This window comes from Diceros bicornis, chromosome 41 (assembly GCF_020826845.1).
Source record: "Diceros bicornis minor isolate mBicDic1 chromosome 41, mDicBic1.mat.cur, whole genome shotgun sequence".
Classification (NCBI taxonomy): Eukaryota; Metazoa; Chordata; class Mammalia; order Perissodactyla; family Rhinocerotidae; genus Diceros; species Diceros bicornis.
In genome coordinates this window covers 10,532,261-10,543,482 of record NC_080780.1, presented here as the reverse complement: position 1 = coordinate 10,543,482, position 11,222 = coordinate 10,532,261, and positions in this window count along the sequence as shown.

Here is an 11,222-nt window from a genome sequence, read left to right as displayed (position 1 = left end):
GTATATATCACGTTAAAGACTCTGTCCTTATGAAATCCAACCAGTAGTCAGGGAATTTAAATCATTTTAGCAAAATTAAAATCATTTGCCTTCTAAGCAGACTACCAGATATTTTATTCCCATTATTATTTCTATGCAACTATACCACAAATCTTCAGTATTAGTTGGAAATGTGACTCAGTCTTAACAATGCTGTCAGGAAACCAAGGCAGTATATGTACTTTCATTTTAGTGTAAAGATTTTGAAGTTGGCTAATTCCTTCACTGACTAGAAAAAATTAACCTTAACATGGCTGTTGAATTTTTAAATCACTTATCCTTCTACTACTGAATGTGTCAGTAGCCTAAAAGATGGGAAAACAAAGACACAATAAATTCATACCAACATTATTTATTTTCTGAAGATATATTCATTTGTCACTGTGGGTAGAGGCAGAAAATAAGATTTGGAGAAAGCAAGGGGGATATTTCACATCTGTTCATGTTGAGGCTAACAAGACCCCATATCCTTCTTGTATTGAGCAAAGGATTCTGAAGCATGTCATTTCAAGAAAATAAGTCTCTTTATGCCCAAACACTCTCTCAGAGAGATTGTGTTCAGAATACAGAAACAAATCCAAGTTATACACCTTCCCCATACTAAATATTATTTGGAAAATAAATAAAACTTTGCAGTATTAGATCCTCAGAGGTTAGTCATCTCTAACTTTAAATATTATGCCTAACAAGCATAGCTCAATGTTTATCCCAAGGCCTTAGCTTTATTTGAACATTTAACATAAACGTGAGATTAATATGTCATGAAAATGACCTGACTTCAAGGTTTTTCTGCTGTTAGAACAGTTTCCAATATAAAGAAAAGGGCATCCATTTTAAGCAAGGAAATTTCTGTATTATTTTAGCAAAGCACTTCAACTGCTGTTAAGGAGAACTTGATCACTGTAACTGCAGAAGTACAATAGAAATAAGCTTAGAAGTGTGAAAAGTAAAGTGTGAGAAAAGCTTTCATAGGACAGATAAACCATCAAACTACTTTAAATAGGAAGTTATAAGCATTTAATCAACAAAAGAAAGAAAGAAGGAGGGAAGGAAGAAAGGAAAAAGAAAGTAAGAAAAGAAGAAATAAAGAATGAAGAAAGAAGGAAGATAAAATTGGAAAAGAATTTATGTTTTTTATTTTATTTTCAGTTTTGCTGATGTAGACCAAAAATTTTATCTTAAATATCTGTTATATCATCTCAAGGACTGTAAATAGTGCTGGTAAACACATTTGCATTATTCTCTTTGGAACCTTTGCCTTATTTAAGACAAAATGTCTCTATATTGACAGTTTAAAATAAGAAAATTTAATTAAAAGGTAAATATATACAGTATATCAAATGACATAGTTCTGGAACTATCTCATCATTTTTAATAAGCCCTTGTAAAACACTGTGTTCTGCAAAGCTGGAGGCAACCTACCAGAAAAGACAACTTGTCTGCATCCAGATATGGGAGTGACATTTCCTGCTCAATTTTTCCTCCCCCAAGTGATTGCTGGTGCCTTATCCTATAGAAATGAGTGCAAATTTCTTCTTTAAAAAATACCTATTTATGAACTTGTTGGGGAAGAGGGAGAATTCCCCCCTCTGCCCTTTCCCTTAAAGTTCTTCTGGCTGGACAAATAATTAACAAGACAGGTTAGCAGGAGAAAATAACACCAAGTTTAATAACATGTATACATGGGAGAAACCAGGGAAACTGAGTTTCTCAACAAAATGGCAGAGATTCTCGTCTTTAATACTATCGTCAGCCAAAGACAAAGGAGGATGTTGGGAGTGGGTGATGTTTTGGGATTTCAGAGGGGAAGAAGACAATTTACATAAGAGGGAAATGTAAATGTTTGTCAGACAATGCTTTGCAGGCCACCTATAGAGAATGTGGCCAGAGAGACAGGAATTATAGTAATCAAGAGTATGTAGATTTAAGTCTTCTCTTTGTAATCAAGAGTATGTAGATTTAAGTATTCTCCTTCTGTACTGATAACAGTTTCCAGAGACAAGGCCATTCCACACCTCTTCTCAGCACACAGAGGGAGATACCTTTACAAATGTAAATATTTGGTAAACAGAATTTTGTTAAGAATGGGCTTAGCAAGGACCCTGCCAGTCTGTCTACACCTAGAGTTAAATTCCTTTAGGCAGTTAATGGGGGAGGTCAAATGTCCACCAGAGAAAATAAAGTAGAGAGATATATTTCAGGGTGGTCAATTTTGATCTCCCACAAACTAGTGCTCCAAGAATAAAATCCTATGATCTCATTTTTTGATTGTTTTCTTGCCTTCTGAATTAGCTTTTCATCATTTTTTCTTTACTTTTTTAAAATTTAAATATATGTATCACCACAGCTACTTTTCCCCTAAAATTTGTAATAGGAATGCTTATTTGAATATGCTCCTTTCAGGCATAATTCAATCTGTTTGAGTTCATTCCATTGCCTTCCTTTGGTGTCTTATTCAGATTGCATTTTACTCTTTTTTTGTATGGAAAAACTTGTTTAACTTTGTCTTTCAGACACTGCTACCTTATGATGTCTGCAGACTTCTACATATGCTTTCAGAACCATTGATTTACCAAGACCCTAACTGGAGAGGGGAATCTTCATGTTCTCTGACGATAGACTACATCCTCCCTTGCTTCTAAGAGGGCTTTGGGGCATTTGTGCATCTGGGACTTGATGGGGATCACAATATTTCACTCGCATAGGCTCCTGATAGAATGACTTTCCATAGTACACTTTCGTAATCTGTCCTAAATTGGGGCTTATGTACCTGATGCAAACTTTTTTTATTTTCTGAATAATTGGAAAGCATAAAATTAGGTATTTTATTAAGAAATAATCTTTAAAATAAAACCATCTAAGTATTTGGAAGATCTCTTTATGGATCCAGAAGCATAAGCTTTATTTCTTCATCTCTCTTGAAGGCATCTCACGGGGTTAGTTGAGCTGCACGTGCCTCTCCATTCATGCACCTAGAAGTGCATCCTACTGTGTTCTTGAAAGTGTTCTTTGGAGAAGCTCAAAACTGCATGAGAGAATATTTCAGGTTATTGAGGAAAATTTTCATCTGTAACCTCACGCTTAGTTTACTTGTTTTTTCTCACTTGGGGAAATAAAAGGAAATATTACAGAGTCTTTGAATATGGAAGCAATATTAACAATCCACACAGAAACTCTATTTCAACTGGAGAAAATAAGAGTAAAGGAGAAAGCCACTAACTCACATCAAACAAAGATGAATGAGCTTCAAAAATTTGTTTTCCACTGAATTATAAAAGTTAATGCCTTCGTAGTGCTGGGTTTACTGGTCTCCTCCACGTGTCACATTACAAGGACACATGATAATAACAGAAAAAAACAACATGAATAATATCTCTTTCCATACGTGTACACATAATGTCTTCATAAAATGAGTGAATTTCAGAACTGGGATGGAGTTTAGGAAGCAATTAATCCAAACCACTCGTACTACATGTGAGAGATCAGGGGCTGCTAGTGACAGCCAGTCACATGCATCACAAAAGAGAATCAAGACTTTATATCTTCAAGAGCCTAAGACCTAAAATGCTTAAAATGGAGAGTAGAGGATTAAATATTTTAAGGCAAGCAAACACAACTTGTTTATGCCCTTGGTTCTATAAGTTATACTTAAAAAATGACCATTAAAAATAAAATTAATTGCAACCAAATTCTCCTAGACACTAGTAAACAAGCCACTCGAAATTCCAGACTCAGAGAATAGTTTTCAAATCTCCTCCACGCAACTTCTTTTTATCTCATATACTGTGTCTTATAAAGAAAACAATTCAGAGAGAGAGAACAACTGGTGGTCATTGGAAGTGATCGAAGATTTGAAACAGCCTGGTGGCCTATGTGGATTCTAACTGCCCATTACATGGCTGCTGTTCATTTTAATCTTCCAGATGGCCTTCTGCCTTTATCTTTTCCTTTTATACAAGGCCAAAATGTAGATTACTCAGATCTAGCTCATATTCTGTGGAACTCTACGTAACTTTGTAGTTGAAGTTCACAAAGTGAGAACTCAAATTATTCATGAGGTCATGTTATGTCATTTTAAAACTGTTATATCTGGCCTAGAGGAGACCTCTGGAAATGGCAAAGGGAAGCTTCGCATTTTCTGTAAAAGTTAATATCGTGATCTGCTTAGATGCCCTCTGTGACTCTCCTGGGCCCTTACAGTCATTTTTTTTCTCTTATGAGGGATTAAAATGGGCTCATGACCAAATATAAGTTGTGTCAGTTAATTTTGTCATTAGCAAATAAGTTAACATGAATATGATGTGTGTCATGCTCTAGTAAAAAATCTGTAGCTAGAAGCCACAAAGTAAGAAAAGCTGAGGCTGTTGCAGCTGAATATCTCTCTAGAGCGTTTCTCCTTGCTTAAAAATTATGTGGCAGTTGAAACTCAGGATTTGTGATTTTATTAATTTCAATATATGCTTTTTTATTAAAAGTCCTGTGGGTTTGATTAGACATGAATAACTATCTTCTACATCCTTTTTTGTGCAATAGATAATTATTTGGGAAAAGAAAACCAAAATACAAGAAAAGCAGTAATTTTTGGTTGAGTCTATAATTTTTAAGCTTGTCCATTGTTCTTTGCCTATGTTTACAATTTGAATGAAAGTAAACAATAACTTATAAAAATGCTATTGAAAATCTTCCAAGAAACAAAGCAATTTATAAACATATAACTAGCTTTACATTTTAAAATATATGTTTCCCAATTAAAAACATTTTTAGATATACATGTTTCCCAATTATTAAGTATTATAGACTGGGTTTAAGTTTCTCTTCAGCATTTATTATCTCTATGTCCTTAAGCAAGTGACTTATCCTCCCTAGATGTCACGCAGTTTCTCCATAAATAACAGTTCCTGTTTCACACTCTCTGAGGACAATGTCAGGTATACAGTAAGTGATCAATAAAAGCTAACTATTATTTTTATTGTAATTTGTTCCTATTTTTGACTCATGAGCTTGAGGTTTTATAAAATTAGGACTGAATGAAAAAGGAAGTCTTGTTAAACTTTATAGTGATCTTTTAACAGGAATGTATGGGAGTATTCTGAGCTTTTCCAGAGGCAAATGGTGGTAAATTATAATCATTTGTATTGGAGGAATAAAAAAACTGATATTTTAGAGAAAAACTGGAGTTAGTTCAAAACAACAAGACTAAATAAAAAGTACGCTATGACCTTGAGGCTGTAATCATGAGATGTTATGAGGAGGGGGCCAAGGCTGCAGTCAGGGTTCTATAACTGATTTAGCTGTGCTCTAGCATGGAGTTATCCTGGGGAAAGGGCTTGGGTCTGACTCCAGTATACATGGAAATCCCACCTGCACCCAAAAAACTAAGCCAAGGATGTTAATAAATAGCTATTAAGTCATTCTGTATGGTAATAAGCTCAATTGGAGTTAGTCTGACTGCATTAGGAAGGGCTTAATGACTTAGATATGGGATCTATGTCATCATAAGAACTTAGTGTATACCCCAACTCAGAATCCTAAGCCTTTTAAAGGAGCAGCACACAAGTCCTAGGTTGGTTAAAAATATAGTGACCACACCAGAATGGTCTTGGTTCATGCCAATCGTCTCATCGTAATTATTAATAGCACATACTTTTGCTTTCAAAGTATGATATATGATATGACCACCCTAGTTAAAGAGGAATATGAAGCCCTTAGATCAGTATCAAGTTCAAGATCATGACTGTGTAACTCGCAAGGTACAAGACGGAAGACTATTTAAGATTCCTTTAAATGGCCAGGATTTAGTTGTGAGATTATTTGAGGTTAGAAGACAGAAAATTTTGATCTCATGTCAAAACACTCTAAATTCAGAGAGTAGGAGTCAGCTCACATTTTCTTTGGAAAGACCCATAGGCCCTGTGGGAGTAGCCCCTGATGGCTGGGCTGAATCATCAATTAATCTTGGTAATTGCTATAAAGGAGCAAAAAGGCTTTAGATTTGAAGATTTAAAGAATCATGAGTGCAGGAAACTATACTTTGGAAAAATGCTTAGCAATCTAAGGAGAAAAGAGAAAAGATAAAGGAGGTATTTAGAATTTCCTGAGATTTGTTTTGTATTTGGAGCGCTTGACTACTAATTGTGAAAGGTGTGTTAACTACTCCATACTGAGAGTAAAGAGGTGTGTGTGTGTTTGTGTGTACGCCTGCATACATGACGTGCTGCAGCAGTGAAGTTCAGGGGTGGGATGGAACAGGGGCAAGTTGAGTAAATATAGGATTAAAGGGAAAACTGCAGCTGGCACTCATTTGCTTGCAATCTTTCAGCCAGATAACTTTACTAGCCCACACATGCTGTGTCCATTGTTCTCCACGGAGCATGTAGGCCAGCCTTCTCTCCTCTGTGGAACCGTCATTCTCATGCTCTAACCAACATTCTCCATTGGTTCTCTCCACTGTGCCTTAGAGTTCTCCCTTCTTCACTCTCTTCACCAGTTTTTTCTCTGTCACACATTCAGTGTTTAATAAGAGCTTGGTTCTCTCTATTGATACCCCAACCGCAGGAGCCTTATTCTCCTGAGACCACTTTTGCTCTCACACTTAAAATAACCAAAGATCAGAACTTCCCAATCTGATTTTTCCACCTTGAACTTAACTTTGTCCCTTTGAAGCTCATGTCATTCAACCTAGAACATATCTCTCTTCTTATTTACACACTCTCTCCTTAATTTATTGAGGATTCAGCACTTCATCTCTTAATCTGTAACCCATGACCTGCCCTCATCCCTTAGTTACTTAAACCTTCGTTTGGATGATGCTTTCAAAATACTGATATATCAGATCTGTAATTTCATATGAAATAAAAATATTGTTCACCCTACTTCAATCACACACTTCCATTGTCTTGTTATGGACTTTGCCATTTCCTGGAACTGTTGCACCATGGAAATAATTAATTTAGACACTTCATCACTTACCAAAACCTTTTATTCTTTCAGTTATTTTACTTCACTACTCCCACATTAATTGGCCAGCTATTTCAAAAAGTCCATGCCAGTTTCTCTTCTGACATTTCTATATATATCATCTTACTCCTGTTTTCACTTTCTTCTGTCTCAAACTTAAATTCAGTGTGTTATCATTTTAACCAGGCTTGGCCTCACTTGTTATGTCAGGGAGCCAATATAAGGATTCTGCAAGTTTCTGAGTATATCTATCCTAATATTCATTTACAAACAAGGGAAATAACCACAGGGTTGGTCCATAGACTTATTAGATGCAAGATTCCATTTATGACCTGATTTCCATAAGCATTCAATCTGGTGAACCATAGTGGCATTTTAGGTCCCCAGGAATTGATGAGTCAGGGGACTCCTTCAAGGGGACCCAAAGACTCCTAGAATTAAGTGGTTTTTATGGTGATTTATAATCTGGAGGAATAAAGAACTGATATTTGGAGAAAAACTAGCGTTATTTCAAAACAAGAAGACTAAATGAAAAATACACTAGGGCCATCATGACCGATTGGCCACAACCAGAGGTCCCTGGATGTCAAAACCCTCTGATTGCCATGACAATCCTTTGGCTTATTATTGTACTTTTGTAAGTTAAGTGCAGCCATTAAGTAATCAATCTCATCAAAAAACAAGCTCATTACAATGACGCCCTACAGAAGAGCCACATCATGGAAGCTGGCGATGCTTCACTAAGGACTAAGGTATTTTTCAACCTCTTAGTGAATGGGGTGTCTTCTGAGCCCTCCCAGGGGATAGTGGGAAGGTTAATGTGTTTCACATAGTAAATACATACAATATTCCTGTGTTCCTAAATGTTTGGATATCTTCCTCCACGTCATACTATGGAAGTTCATCATTTTGACCTCATTGAATTCAGGTCATCTTTAAATCCAAGTTTTAGTCACCTAGCCAAGTAAACTCTGAAAGTCACTTTTAATTTCTAATTCTAGCATCTTAAATTCTGACTCTCATTTAGTGAACAGTTTTGATAAATTGATAAAAATATGATACAATTAAATATCCATTTATGATTCTTGTAAAAAAATCCCTTAGCACACAAGGAATATAAGAGAACTACTCTCTTAATCTTATAAAGGACATCTATTAAACACCAATATTAAATATCATATTTAATAGCAAAATGTTAATGTGCGCCTTTGAGTTTGCAACTTAGAAAAAGATGCCCACAATCTTCACTACCATCCAATATTGTACTGGAGGTACTCGCTAATGCATTGTCAAGAAAAATAAATAAAATATGTAAGAATAAAAAAGGTTGAAACAAAACTGTCAATATTTGCAGTTGATATGATTATGTATGTAGAAAATATAAAATCTGAAGATAACTTATCAGAATTTGTAAGTAAATTTTGAAGAAATTGTTGGACATGAGGCCAATATATCAAATCAATTGTATTTCCATTTAATAGCAAAAAAGTTTAGACTATTAAAATTATAAAAATTATATAGAGATAACTTAAAGTAGAATAAACTTATGAAATACTCAGGGTAAATTTAATGAAAAATGTGCAGGATCTTTTTACAGAAAACTACAAACATGTTGGAAGAAATAAAAGATCTAAATAAAATGAGGGTATTCCCAACTTTATTGATTGGAAGATAAATGAACGTATGTATCTATGCAATTCCAATCAAGCTCTGAAGAGATTATTTGTGGTAATTGACAAGATAATTTGAAATTTCTTTTGGGAATTCTTGAGCATGAAAAATAGCAAAGACTAAAAAAAAGAAGAGAAATGAAGACTTGGTATACTAGCTATATTGAGCCTTAGTATAAAGAATTTTTTAAAAGTTGTCACATTAGCATGATTACAAATGGACAAATGAAATTAAAAATAGAGAATCTAGAAATATCCCTGTGTATATATAGACTTTTGCATGTAACATGGATGAGATTTCAGATAAATGGTCAAAGGAAGATCTTTTCTATTAATGATAATTGGCTAATTGGATATCTACATGTAAATAAGGGAAAATATAATCCTTAATTTATGCCATTCAGCCAAAAATGTCCAGACTGATTATGATCTAAATGTGAACACTGAAACATTAAAGTTTTTAGAGGATAATATAGGAGAAAATCTTGATTTTGGTATAGAGAAAGATTGCTTAAACAGGATACAAACAGCACTACCACCAAGATTGATAAATTAGACTTCATTAAAATTAAGAAGTTCTGTTCACCAAATGAGTCAGAATGAAAGACATAGAGTAGAGTAGAGAGTTGCAACACATAACACATAACCAACAAGAAGTTCATATCCAGAATATATAAAGAATTTCCATAGATCAGTAAGAAAAGGCATACTATTTTTAAAAATGGGCAAAATATTTTACACTCACTTTACAAGAGAATAAATAAAAGTCAATAAAGACATGAAGAGATGTTCAATTTCCTTAGCAGAAATATGTATGCAAATGAAAAGCACAATGAGATATCAATACACCCTAATTAGAATACCTAAAATTAAAGAACTGATATTCCCAAGTGTTGGCCTGTGTGAAGCAATATAGGAAAGCTCATGCGATTTGGTGGGAGTAGTACCAAATTGGTACTATCGCTTTGGAACACAGGTTGACCTATCCATTAAGTCTAAGATGTACTTACGCTATGAACTATAATCCCTTTCTTATGTATATATGCAATAGAAATGTGTGTATATGTACGCTAAGAAGCTTGTGCAAGTATATTCACAATAACATTACCTTTAATAACTCAAAACTAGAAATAAACCAGATGTCTATCTACAGTAGAATAGATAAATAAATTGTAGTGTAGTCGTATATCATACATCAAAGAAAATTGACAAATACAGCTATCAACAAAATTGATACATCTTATAAACATATTGAACAAAAATGTCAGACACAGAAGAATATGTACGGTATCATATCATTCAATAAAATAGTAAAAAAACCCCAGGTATAACTATACCACAGGGCTGGAAGTCCATATTGGAAAAGGATAAGGTTTGTTGTATGAAGAGGCTCAAAGGGGGCTGGTCATATCTATTTCTTGACCTGGGAAATGGTTGTATGCGTATTCTCTGCGTGATTATTTATTTATTTGTACATTTTTGTTTTCTGTAGTTTTGTTTAATAAAAAGTTAAACAATGAGAAATTCAAAACCATTACCATTAAACTGACATCATTAAACATTCATTTTCACCAGCCTCAGATGGTCCCTTGATGATGCCTGTAACTCTATTACTTTCATAGTAATAATAGCAAATCTGTTATCTTTCTAGTTGGTTCACTCCACATTCTTCGTAGTTACTATTTCAAACTTTTGCCAGCTTCCTCAAACCCTCAACCTCAGAGCTCTCCTTTAATGATGTGCAAACACCATCTATTCTCACTTCAGATATTAAATAGAAGCCATCAAAACAAAAGTTCATCCACTTTTCTGTCACCAAACACACAAACTTGCCTTCTGGGTTGAAATTAATTATTTAGAGAGGACTGGTTTATCAGTAACAATTAAATTCTGCTCAGAGTGATAAAAACCCCCAAATAATAATATCTTAAGCAAGATTGAACTTCTTCTGTCCATCACATAAACCATATCTGGAGGCCAGCGGTTCAGGTCTCATCTGGCACTCTGCTCTTGGAAGCCTCCAAGAGGTAGCACGTGTGCCCTTGTCCTCATGGCTCAATACAGCCACACCTACATTCCAGACAGCAGCGCGGGAGAAAGGAAAGGACACAGGACAAACAAGAAGATGGGAGAAGGACTTGTGATAGACAATGCACATTTCTCCAGGTCTGGTTTTCAGTTTTTCTGATTTTTCTATAGTTCACGTCACACAGACTCATTGGAGTTACAATATTTCCCAGACTGTCCTCATGTCCAAATTTAGAAAGTTCTAAGCTGGCTCTCTCGCCCACTTGTAATACATTTTATCCATGAGAGCTTCTATAAAGTGTAACCAGCTCCAATGCAACCAACTCATCCATTTGCATGGTCCCTTTTTATTGCACACCCAAAAAAAAAGCACTTATACCCATTTGCATTCACTACTTAATCCAGTATAATCTGGATTTTGACAATAAAAATTCACTGAAATTTATTTCACCAAATGACTGAAAACTCTCTTGCAAAATAAAACCTATGGACATTTTTCATGCCTTATCTAATTTGGCTTTTCAACAT